Source organism: Heterocephalus glaber, unplaced genomic scaffold (assembly GCF_053883595.1).
Source record: "Heterocephalus glaber isolate CG9 unplaced genomic scaffold, H.glaber_assembly_v1.0 deba00000546, whole genome shotgun sequence".
NCBI lineage: Eukaryota > Metazoa > Chordata > Mammalia > Rodentia > Bathyergidae > Heterocephalus > Heterocephalus glaber.
The window spans coordinates 27053936-27067126 of record NW_028258147.1 but is presented as its reverse complement, the minus strand read 5'-3'; the positions used below and the strand labels follow the sequence as shown (position 1 = coordinate 27067126).

General features: G+C 38.6%; 2 pseudogenes; both read left to right on the top strand.

The window, feature by feature from the left end:
* Window positions 1–2457: 2457 nt before the first annotated feature.
* Window positions 2458–2929, top strand: LOC101721208 (phosphatidylethanolamine-binding protein 1 pseudogene; annotated as a pseudogene).
* Window positions 2930–8778: 5849 nt separating this feature from the next.
* On the top strand, window positions 8779–9571 carry LOC101709932 (pre-mRNA-splicing factor SPF27 pseudogene; annotated as a pseudogene).
* The last annotated feature ends 3620 nt before the right edge of the window (window positions 9572–13191 follow it).

The following is a 13191-nucleotide window of genomic DNA, read 5'->3' as shown; positions in this document are numbered from 1 at the left end:
AGCTCTATTAAATGCAGTGTTAGAAACTGTAGGAGGAACAGACTAAGGAGGAGATTCCATCCTTGTCTTATGAGAACTTACAGGATAGTTAGGGAGATAGGACAAAATCTATGATATGGAGCAATTCAAGATAATGTATCCTTTACAAAGTGGTGGGAGTTCCAAAGAGGACCATCACTGAGTGAATAGGAGGGAGGGAGGGAGGGAAGGAGAGAGAGAGAGAGAGAGAGAGAGAGAGAGAGAGAGAGAGAGAGAGAGAGAGAGAGAGAGAGAGATTGATTTGTGGAGGGGACAGCACAGTTGAGATGTGCTTTGCAGATAGGTGAGTTAGAAGAGTATTCTAGATGACCAGATGTCATAATGTCATAAACAATGGAGGGAATTTCTAGCCTTCAGTGGCATCAGCTAGAACAAATATTACCCGGCAAGCCAGACAGAATCAGATTGGGAGTGAGAATATCTCAAATCTGGTTTAAGAGAGTGTGACATAGTGAGTCTTGGGGGAATGCAGGTTTACTTTTTCATTTGCTGCTCTGGTAAATCTGAGATATCATGAAAAGAGATCAGACCAATTCCTAATATTGACATTTTTGATTAACATAAGATCTTCAAATATGACCAGGTGAATTCAATAATTTTTGTCAGTTTTTTCTAACTGCTGCATTTGCAAGAGGATGCTGACTTAGAATCTCAAAATAATGAGCTCAATGGATTTACATTAATTAATATGGTTTTAAGAATTCAACTGATACAAACACCTTCCTGAGACTAATTTAATTAATTGACAGTGAAAATAAAAATAGAAATCTACAGTATCATTACACTTCAGTATATGAAAACAATTATGATGCATTTCAAAGGTCTGACTTTCAAATGAGCCTTTACAAATGATTGAAAATATAAATATCATATTTTATTTATGTAAAATAAATTGTCTACTTGTTTTTGTGATCTTAGGATTTCTATAGTGAATTTTAATGTCCTTATTTGATATCTTTTAAGATTTCTCCTTGGCTGAATTTGAGATGCTTTTCATATCTGTACCATTAGTTGACTTATCAAGTTTATCAGTTCATGCTTTGAAGAAGGAGTTAGTTATAATCTGAAGTTTGACTCTACCACAATCTACAAAAAAAATGCATAGAACCTTAAATACTTGATTTTACTATTATCCATAGCAACCTAATGGAATGTTAATTACATTTGAGGAAACTGAGATCAGACAAGGTAAATTGCCTAAGGTCAGAGATCTATAAATGTATGGAACTGAGGTTTGAACCAGGACCATTTGGCTTTTTAACCCAAACATCATTACCTTTATTTTAAAATAAGTTAACTCTTTGATGAATTAATTCTTAGCAGCTCACAGCACATCTTATTAAAATCTCACAAAAGTTTCTGAGTCAATGATGTCTTTTACCATAGGAAAATCAAAGCTAAACAAAAATACAAAACATATATTTCCTACTCTTTTAAACCCGGAAAGGAATTATGGCCTATGCCTAGATTTCATGAATGACCTCCTTTTCTAAGGTATCTGCTATCCTCACTTCTGAAATCATAGACTAATTTTGCATGTTTCTATATAAAAAGCACAGTGTACATTTTTAAAAACTCAGTTTTGCCTCAACTATACATTTTTGAGGTTCATTTATGTTGTTCATCGTAGCAATAGTTTTTCCATTTTTATTGCTTGTAGGTCTCACTTTCTCTAATAGCTTTTCACTTTACAACTCTTGCCTAATAATGCTTTTGAAAAGTCATGCCATTTTTTTACAGATGGGTGTGGTGATGCGTGCCTGTAACCCCAGCACTCAGAAGGCTGAGGCAGGAGGATGCTGTGAGTTTGAGGCCAGCCTAGGCTGCATAGTGAGTTCAAGGCCAGGCCAAACTACATAGCGAGACCCTGTCTCACAAAATTAAAAAAAAATTATATCACTTTTTAGAAAAGACGTATTTTATTAGGTATAATTACTTTTTCACTATAAAACTTACTAAATAAACCTATAGAAAGTGATATTAAAACTAAGCAGTCACACACCAATATTCTTGACATGATTGCTCCTGGTCAAAGAATGTCACATAGAACAAACTCTAATTTGTCCTTACATGAATTAAAAATGTATTTTGAGTGTATACATCAGAAAGAAGAATAAATACGTGGTCTTTTTCAGTGGCTCTTCAGTGTGTTATATGAGTGTGGTATTTCCACTTGTTTCAAATGAATCTCCGGTTTAACCTTTGTTTTGCCTTCTGTTTTGCTTTCTACGCTACTCCTTTACATGTATGTCCAATTTCTGTGCAAGAAAACACAAACCGGCGGCGGCCTCTGAGTGTCCTCCCGTGGCCTCTGAGCCTGGGCCGCCTCCCGCCAGTTTGCGGGCTGGGCAGAGTCTTCCTCCCCGCTTGTGCGTGGCTTCCGCTGCAATTCGTTCCTAAAGGCCGCTCCTTGTGACCATGCCGGCAGATGTCAGCAAGTGGACCAGGCCCTTGAGCCTGCAGGAAGTCGTGGAGCAGCCCAAGCACCCGCTGTGGGTGACTTACTGTGGGGTGGAGGTGGACAAGCTGGGCAAAGTGTTGACGCCCACCCAAGTTAGGAAGAGACCCACCAACATTTCCTGGGATGGTCTGGATCCAGGTAAACTACACCTTTGTCCTGACAGAGCCGGATGTTCCCAGCAGGCAGTGTCCCAAATTGAGGGAATGGCATCATTTTTTGGTGGTCAACATGAAGGGCAAGGACATCAGCAGTGGCACAGTCCTCTCTGATTATGTGGGCTCTGGGCCTCGCAGTGGCACAGGCCTCCACAGCCACGTGCGGCTGGTCTATGAGCAGGACAAACCGCTGCAGTGTGATGAGCCCAACCTCAGTGACAGATCTGGAGACCACCGCTGCAGGTTCAAGGTGGCAGCCTTTGGTGACCAATAGTGATGAGTATATGGGGGAAAAAAGAATACTTTTACATTGTTGATGGGACTGTAAACTAGTATAACCACTATGTAAAGCAGTATGGAGACTCCTCAAAAAACTAAAAATAGAAATTCCCAGCTGTACTTCTAGATATCTTCCCAAAAGAGGTAAAGTCATCATATTACAGTGATACATACATACCTATGTTTATAGCGGCACAATTCATAATAGCTAAATTATGGAAATAGCTTAAATGCTCATCAACAGATGAATGGATAAAGAAAATATGGTATTCATACAAGATGCCATTAAGGATAAATTTGAGTTATTTGTGGAAAAATGGGTGGGTCTTGAGACCATAATGTTAAGTGAAATAAATCAGACATAGAAGGTTAAATATTGAATGTTTCCTCTTATATGAGAAACACAAAATATAAATAATTTAAAAAGCAAGATAAAGGAGAGATGACAGGAAACAGCAGTGAAGTTTTAGAGATGGTTGAGGGGATCTAGGAAAAGGGAAAAGAGTAGGATGGGGGAATGGGATTAAAAAATGTACCAACTGCCCAAAATGAATGTAATTATTATATATCACGAACACATACTAAAAAAAAAAAAGAAATTTGTGTTGAGAGTATAAAAAAATTAATGCAATAAACCTCCATTTCATTACATTTTATGTGTGAGCTATTAACTTTCAGATTACTGGTTATTACTTGTTTTCATTATTCCATTGATGTATTTTCTACTTGTGGATCTCCATTTTATAAAGTTATGATTAGAATAAAATACATTAATTTTCCCCAGTAAAACTAATAAAATATTTTTCTTTTAGCTTTTGATTTAGAACCTGGGTTTTAAGAGGGAATAAAATTTCACAGAGCAAAGGATGCATGTATTCTATAGTGTGAATATATCACATCTTATTCATTTTATTCTTAATGGATATTTTAGCTGTTTTCCTATTTCTGGCATTTAAGGTACTGTTTCTATTAATATACTGTTTAAGTGGTTTATTGTGCATATGTTCACATTTCTGTTGGCTACAGACTTAAAAGTGTTTTTTTTTAGATCCCATGCACATGTGTGACTAACAGGGCCAGAGGAGAAAGTTCATGGTGCCCACACGTTAGTAAAAGCAACAAGGGAATCTTTCTTTTTAATCAATTTTATTGGTATGTTTAAGGTATACAATATAATGGCATTTATCATTGGAAATTTGCACCTTTACATAATCCATCTTGGAATCTTAACAGTGTCTTTCTGTCCCTTTTCTCTTACCCAGATTTTGGGGATTAGGGCTGTGCCAAGCCAGTGGACTGATTTAGTAATCACACACCCTTAATCCTACACACTGTAGATTCAACCACCTCTGAACAAGCCCCATCTAAGAAGGCATGAGGCTTTGGAGGGACATCTACACATAAACCATGACAGTTGATACTAATTACCTAGTCTGCTACTGCAATAGCAGAAGTTCATTGGGTATTTTTCCCCAAGGCACCCTAGGGAGAGAAAAGATGCTGGGCCTCAGGGCTAAATTTTGATATTTGTTTGGGAGAACAGAGATGAGTCATAGGTGAAGGAGTCTGATGGAGCTGGGTCAGAATGACCTGCTGGCCTCTGCTGTGTCCTAGGATTGCAATGATCATAGACAAAGCCAAAATTATAGAACTTTGTGTACTGGGAATGAGTGTAAGGAATATTTCTGAGTGTGCATAAAAATTCTTTTTAAACATAATTGACTGGTATTTGCTCAAAACAACTTCTCTCAAGCATTTGTTTTTATTTTTAATCCCTGGGATTGTAATGGCACATCAGAGTCAGTATTAAGTAAAATTGAGTTCTAAATTGGATAGTTCAAAAGTAGGTATGGTCATGATTTCAAGAAAAGGCTTTTCCAGTTGTTGGGAACACAGCTCATTCATTTGTTTTAAAGCATTTGCTAAGTCAGATCTACAAATGGTTGGCACAAAGAAATAGTTCTATAGAGAACCAACTTAAAACGGTATTGACAGTAATTCTGGTCTGTGTTTTCCATCTATAATATTCATGGAGTCCATCTGAAAAATGCCATAAAACCTTGTGCTGAGAAGCCCACCTTATCCATGCTGACCCTTCTTTAGTTGTTTCTCCATCCATCCCCCTCTACTTTTCCAATATTTGAAAAACTATACTGTATTTCACAGAAACTATTATTTGTTTAAAAGTTCCCCCACTCTTAAAATTAAGATCCATCCTTCACTTCTTATAAAGCTGAAGGATCAATAATCAATTTAAATTTTCACATGACAATGGAAAAGATTTCCAGGGTCTCTTATTTCAGCCTTAATCAAGCTTTGCTTGATTCAGGGACACTTGAGTGCTGGGGATCCACCCTTTCTTTCTCTTCCTTTGCTCTTTAAGAGTCCAGCATTTGCCAGGCTTGGGGGTGCACGCCTGTAATCCCCACACTTGGGAGGCTGAGGCAAGAGTATTGCTGTGATTTTGAGGCAAGGTTGGGCTACATAGTGTGTTTAAGGCCAGCCCAGACTATACAGTGAGACTCTGTCTCAAATAAAACAAAGCAAAAAGTCCAATACTTTGTACATTCATATCAGCTATTAAGAAAACATGTTTTTTGGTTTTGAACCAGATATACATGTTCCATGAAGTGGTGTTTTGCAGTGTTGTTTTAGGTTCTGTTTATGGAAAACAAATATTTTCAATAAAATTTATCTGCTATAAAGTTAGACAGGGTCTGGTTTAGGTCATTATTAATCCCACACAACAAAAAGTCAGGGTGTCATAGCTAATATCTTTCAAGTGAGGTCTAAGCTGGACTGTTCATCCTGTTGGGACTCATTTGCCTATAACCTACTGTTTGAGTCCAAATAATATAAATGAATTTTTAATACATAATTATTAATATAATATACATCAGCATGTCTAGAATGTGGAAAAAATCCTTTTAAGCGTTAGAGTGATTGTAATAAAATTCAACTGTCAGGTATTAGTAAGTGACAACAGCAATAACCACAGAAGCCCCAGGCAAACCAATCACTGGAGCTCATTCTTGTGAAAGTAACCCTTTCTCACACTCCCCCAGCAGAAATTAATTAAGTGGGCAAAACCTTACATGAAATTAATTTTGTATATTATACTTTATTGCCTAAGAAAATCTCCTCTGTTTTGCTGGTGATGAATGCATACAAACAAGGGAGGTCAGGGAAACAATGTGTTTATATAGTTGGCTTGCAGTGCTGGGGATCGAACCCAGGGTCTTGTGCATGCTAGAAAAGTGCTCTGTCACTGAGTTACATTACCAGCCTCTTGGTTTGTTTAAAAGGGTATACAAACTTTGTGGTTTGAAAAATTAAAAAATTTTATAGCCATTTTTTATGCTATTAGTTTGATATTTCAATAATTTGACTAAATCCTGGGTATGTTTTTGTTTGCTATTACTCTTTGTAGACTATTTCCAAGTAAAGGCTGGCAACATGGAAGACTGAACAGAGGTCAACAGGAGGGAAAAAATGACATGATTATCACATTCAAACACCTTGGATGACAATGAAATTAAAATCAACAAAAGCAAGGATATGGGATCTTGAGACTTAAAAGTCAGAAATACGTGAAAAGGGCACAAAATAGGGGCAAAAATATCCAAATTATAGATTCTTTGAAAGAATACTGCCTGCATGCAATGCCAAAATATGATAGATATTGCTGTTGTGCTATATGGGGATAGCTAGAACCATTATACTGGGATAACAAGCATTTTAACTGAAATCAGGTTTTCAGTGTTTACTGTATAGAGACATCTCAAGCACTTGATTTCCTTCCATTTGGAGAAAGAGGAAAGAGAAGCTTTCTAACGCTTGTCAATTAGGTGCCAAAGGGAACTCTATAAGGAAAATAGGGAATTGAACAACCTCAAGACCTATGTAAGTACCAATACTTTTTATGATCCATTATTTCAGATATTCAGCAATTGACTAGTATTTATACTTCACAATGTCTTTCAACTGTCTCTTCTTGTCCCTCTAACTAGAACTGGGCAAAGTGAAATTTGAACACCTCAATAGGCTTTCCTCTCTTTTTACTAAGGCCCTACCAGCTTGCTAGAGAAATGCCTTAACATATACGGCTAGAAAAAGGGAGGACCAGGTGAGAGAGATTACTATGGTCAATGAGATGATGACACCTCCAGATCTTGGGATTAAGAGTTGACCAAGGCACAGTTCTTGTCTTCAAAGTTTCCATGACTGCTTAAGAAGCCAATATACTAGCAAATAATTGTAAACACATATAGTGAGAACTATAGGAAGTTTATATCAAATAGGGAATGCTGGATGGGGAGGGAGTAGATGAGAAATGAGTAGTGGGGAAGGTATAGGGAGAGTTCAGAAGGGTTTCCCTTAAACTGAATCCCTGAAGATGGGCAGGTGTTCACCAGATAGGAAGGGGAGAAAAGGCCTTCCGAGCGGTAAGCATGTGCAGAGGCCTGGATGTGGTTAACAGCTTAGATACAGCTGAGATGCGGGGAAAGACTTGTATGAGGGCTAAAAAAATGTAGAGGATCCAAAGGGTTAAGGGGAACAGGATCAGGATTTAGATGTTGTTCCATAGGCTAAGGGAGCAATACAGAGTCTTTGAATAGTAGCAAGAAATGATTCCATTTGGTCTTTGGAAAGACCCTTCTCTCTCCCCTATTAAAAGGTATTGAAGAAAAACTAAAAGAAGGAAGACCAGGAAGCCATTGTCAGACATTAGAATGTGAAATAGGACAGAGAGATAGAAGAGAAACATTTCAAGATAAATACCAGATTTCAGGCTTGAATTATTGACAGTTTATTCACTAGGGCAGGGAATATATGTTGGAGAAGATAACTGTTGCGTTTTAGACAAACTGAGCTTGTGGTCCTAAATGTCATGTTGGTCCAGAGATAATAGTGTAGTGGAAGGGCATAGGGAAAGCTTGGCTTGCCATTGACTTCAAAGGCAGAGGATATTTATCCACAGACCAACAAAGTAGTTCTTTGGAAGTGGCCACCTCCTGTACATGAAGCTCAGAGAATAGACAACTCTTTTCCTTTCTACTGTGGCTAGTGGCACTCCTACCCTGATACCACAATGCATGTGGATTTTAAGAGAAAGCAATTCCTTGAAAGTTATTGGACTGCCAGTCGCTCTCAACCTTATGTTTAACAGAATAATTAATAATTAGTTCAGCTGATCTTAGGTTTGGAGGAAGTGGGAGGAACTGATTTGGGGATGTAGGGGAAATGGCACTTACTGAATGATGGTAACTGGGCAGCTGGGATGCGTGCTATTACCCAGATTAAGCAGACAGAGTGACAGTATGCCAAATTCCAGGATGAATGGGCCCAGGTTGGGAGGGGACTGAGCGCCATCATAACACCAGGGAATATTGTTCTTAGGAGCTCCTGTTTGCTATACAGCTAACAATTGTCAACAGTGGGAGGACAAGAAACAGCATAACATTCACATCCCAAGTACTTTTAATATCTGCAAATCCTTTTTATAGATAAAAAGCTGAGTCTCAGAGAACCGAGTAACTTGCTAGGCGGCAGAGCCTGATTTTGATACCTACAAAGCCCACAGTCCCCTTTCTACTCCTACCACAATGGATGTGATAGCAGAGAGGAAGGGAGATGAACAGGAGGAGCAAACATGTCAAAATGAAGGAATGGGTAACATTATTTAAATGTGTTTGATGGACATAGGTCCTGGGAAAAAATGTCCCCATGACTTCTTGTTGTAGTGCTTATGTTCAAGCTTCTCCCCAGATCCTCACATCTCTGACAAGAGTCCTGAGAGTTGCATTTAAAACAGGCTAAATTTGCAGGAGTGTGTTCTGTGCCATGGCGGGCACGGGGTCGGTGGCCGGAGAGGTAGTGGTGGATGCGCTGCCGTATTTTGATCAAGGCTGTGAGGTGCCAGGCGTGCGAGAAGCGGCTGGGGCTCTGGTAGAGGAGGAAACTTGCAGATACCGACCTACCAAGAACTACCTGAGCTACTTAACAGCCCCGGATTATTCTGCTTTCAAAACTGACATAATGAGAAATGAATTTGAAAGACTGGCTGCTCGTCGACCAATTGAATTGCTCAGTATGAAATGATATGAGCTTCCAGCCCCTTCCTCAGGTCAGAAAAATGACATTACTGTATGGCAAGAATGTATAAACAATTCTATGGCCCAATTAGAGCACCAAGCAGTACGAATTGAGAATCTGGAGCTAATGTCACAGCATGGATGTAATGCCTAGAAAGTATATAATGAAAATCTAGTTCATATGATTGAACATGCACAGAAAGAGCTTCAGAAGTGAAGAAAACATATTCAAGATTTAAACTGGCAGTGGAAAAACATGCAACTCACAGCTGGATCTAAATTGAGAGAAATGGAGTCAAATTGGGTGTCCCTGGTCAGTAAGAATTACGACATTGAACGGACTATTGTGCAACTAGAAAATGAAATCTATCAAATTAAGCAGCAACAGGGAGAAGCAAACAAAGAAAACATCCGGCAAGACTTCTGAAAAGACTAACTTGCTGAGTAGAAAGGAGGAAAAGTTGGGCTCTTACAAACATCAGCCATCTAAACTATCCCTGAACCATGAAGGACAACAGCCTCTCACAAAGACCATTAGTGGGTAAATGTTTAGAAACCATAATGTATGGATTATTATAATAATTGTATTGAGAATCTTTGTGAAATAAAAGTTATCAACTTGGTATTTTTATAGCTATAAAAAAATAAAATAGGCTAAATCTGAAAAATAATAATGTTATTTAAGACATTAGTCACTAATTATAAGTTTTGCATTCAGTGACTTCTCTTCCCAAATTTAACATATAAGAAGACAGATTTCAGAGTTAGGGAAATGGAAGATCAGAGACGTTGAGTGATTTACTCAGACCTGCACCATAAGAACTGGTGGCAAACTATAAATGCAAATCTTCTAATTTAGCAGTATTTTTTTGTCTGAGACCAACACAGACATTGGGTAGAGGTATACTAAGAATGAGGTAGGGGAAGGGAAGAATATATAATACAAAAAAAGACTGCGAAATAAAATTCAATAAAAAACCCAGGGAAAATAGAACTAGCTACCTATGATTTCAAAGGCATAATTTATGTCTTTCTGGAGTTCATTAATTTGTTTTGCCCTGTTTTTCAAAGAGCTTTAGGCTCTCAAGACGTAGCCCCTGATGTAGCCCCACAGGCTCTCAAAAGGGTCGCAGAGGCTGAGGAGTCAATGGAACCTGATTCCCCCGCAGTTGCCTAGCATCAGAGCCATAATTTTGATGCTAGTAATGAGCTGAGTGTGTCCATGGTCTTAAACAGATCCATTGTACCAGGCTACTTGGTTCAAATGACAGTGACCATGAGCAGTACATAATGAGAGGCTGACTCTGACACTTTGACTCATTCTGGCCCAACTTTCACCAATTAAATTTGAATCCTCATTTTGACTGATAGGTCACAGGATGTAGCGGAACTGTTAGCACCCCTTGGGTTGTGGTTCCTTCCACTCATCAGATTTAATGAGTGCCAGCCACTACACCTTACTTTTCAAAGTGCAAGACCAACACTTTACTAAATACTGAAGGCATCTACCAGTTCTACACTTCTCAGGAAATACTTATTTCTGCTGATGAACCATTGTTGACTTGGGATGCAGTGGTTCCTGCTGGGGTTATTTCTGTCCCTCTGAGTTGCCCCCGTGGAGAGAGAGTAGAGATGGTACTCAGGCCTACCTACAAAGCTTAATTATACCTTCCCCTAGTTATCTTGCTTGACACCATGTTGAAGCTTGGCTAGTTAGCTCCTTCCAGAAATATCCATCCAAATCTGTAGTAGCTACATCAAAATAGCTTTATAATACCGTTTTCAAGGTGCAGAGAGAATGTTGATCCTCATGTTTCTCTTTCCCCTTGAATAGCATTAATTTAAAAACTTATTTTAATCAAAATACAAAATCTCAAAGGAGTCTGTCATACTATTAAATGGTTCAGAGATAGCAAAATAGTTAAAACTATGTAGGTGCAGCAGCCTCAAGGTCATTACTTTTGATGAATATTTTCCTTCTTTAAGAGGCATAGTGAATATAAGAAATAGACCAGAGAAGATGTTTCAAATATATCCATAGATTGCCTTTTGTTAAGATCTTTAACCCTGAAAAAAATCATGTCCATAATCATAGCTCATTATCTTAATTAGATCTGTCTTACATTATCTAACAGTTTATTATCATTACTTCATAGTGATCAGCCTTTTGAAAAGCATGTGAACAGATTTTGGTGATTTTTATTGTGATAGTGTCTGTCTTTTCTTTCAAACTCTATTTAAACCTTTTGGGTGTAATAATGGTGATGCTATAGTTAATTAAAAATTACATTAGAAAGATATCAATATTCATTCTGCTGAATGAACACTGGATTGACTCAAGAATTAAAACCTCTATATTGGCTAATGAGGTGAACTGTGCTGGGGCATTCATAAAAATGGAGATGAATCATAAATATAGCTGAAATATATGAAGTTTTCTTCCTATTATTATGCTTTATGTGTGTATAGCAGGCCTTTCCAGTAGCAAGTCCTTTCAACATACACCTGCCCCACAGGGAGAGATGGTTCCCGATTTTCAAGCTACAAATTGTTAGGATGAAGATGGTCACCAGAATGTTGCACTTTCTCTCATTCTCTGTCCTCACTTGGATTAAAAATAACAAGGAATAGCTCTGTTTCTAACAGCTTGTCAATTAAAATGGGCTTATACCTTTTGAAGTAGGAAATAAGTACAGCACTATCAATTTTCTGCATTGTTATATAGATTCCTGAGTTGTGGAAGGTGGAATGGTGGGTATTTTGGCAAAATGGGAAGGGGTAATTGCAAGATTTAAATTGTTAGCAGCTGTTTGTAGGGGCAGTTTTCTCAAGAAAGGGGACAAATGAAAATGCTGGGATCCTCTCAGGGAGGTGAATACTATAGGGAGGGATGGGCATATAACAGGGCTGGAAATGAAGGACATTGGAGGTTCCTGTCAGGAAAGTTTTAGGAGCAAGAGCTGAGAGCATGTAAGAGCAGGACAGGGTCTCAGTGAATGTACCATGGCCTCAGTGAGAGAACTAATGGCCTTGGGTGGCTGCTGTTGCTGACTTTCTAGACGATTGTTCCAGAGAAAATACAGTGAAAGAAAACATGAAGAAAAAACCCACATTTGATTCTGTCCTAAAAAAAAAATGTGTCCTTAAAGGAGGGCAGTAAAGTGTGTGGAAAGATCTCTGAGCTGAATCAGAGGTAATGTTTAGTCCTTCTTTGTCTGTGAGCCATTAATTAAATTGCCTACTTGCTCTAGGCCTCAGAGTCCTTGTCTCTAAAATTATGAGGTTAGAATAGCCAATGACCACCATGATTTTCCAGTCCTATCCTAGAGTTTTTTGAAACTTATGAATAGCATAACTAATTTTCTGTCATACATTTATGCAGGAAAAGGAAGCACATAAACCAAAAATACCTGAGGGCTGATAGACTGAGTTCAGCAGTGGCTCCAAGTATTGCTTGGCCTAGCTTTAACTCTCCTCCTTTTCCTATCTAGATGTGGAGTGGACACCCCTACCTAAATCTGACCTGGCTTCCTGTCATGCTTTGGCAGGAATGGGGCAGAGTTGATGGAGTCCCAGCTCTGTGTCTATGCCCCCTGAAGTCCTGTGTTCTTTTTCTCTCTCCCTTGAACCCCTGCCTCCTCTGTGAAGATGTGCCTGAGCTAATTGCTAGAGGAATGTGGGGGATACATGGAAGAAAGTGGCATCATTTCAGCCAAGTCTACCTAGCTTACCAAGCTTTCAGCTTCCCAGTTAGCTGACCCCAGAGACAAGAATAATCACAGGTGAGACAAACCAAACCCAGCTGAGGTCACTAGAGCTGCCCAATCCACCTACACTTATGAGACACAATAAATGGTTCATATAATATGCTAAGTGTTGGAGCATTTTTACACAACAAAAACCAACTGATGCTCAAGGCCTCAATGACTCTATCTCCATTGTTAACCTAAGAATTCTGTAGTCAGTAGAATTCTCTCTTTCTAAGTTTGACTCTTTTTCAGGGACCTTAGGCAACATTTCATAAGTGCTCATGAAAAGTCTGATTAGCCAATAGCATCTACAGTGCCCATCTGTGTGCAAATCCTGGCCTTGGATGAAGCTAGGATATCCTATTGTAATGGTTTTGAAATCTGTTTCCCCTATCCAGAAAGAGGAGCATCAG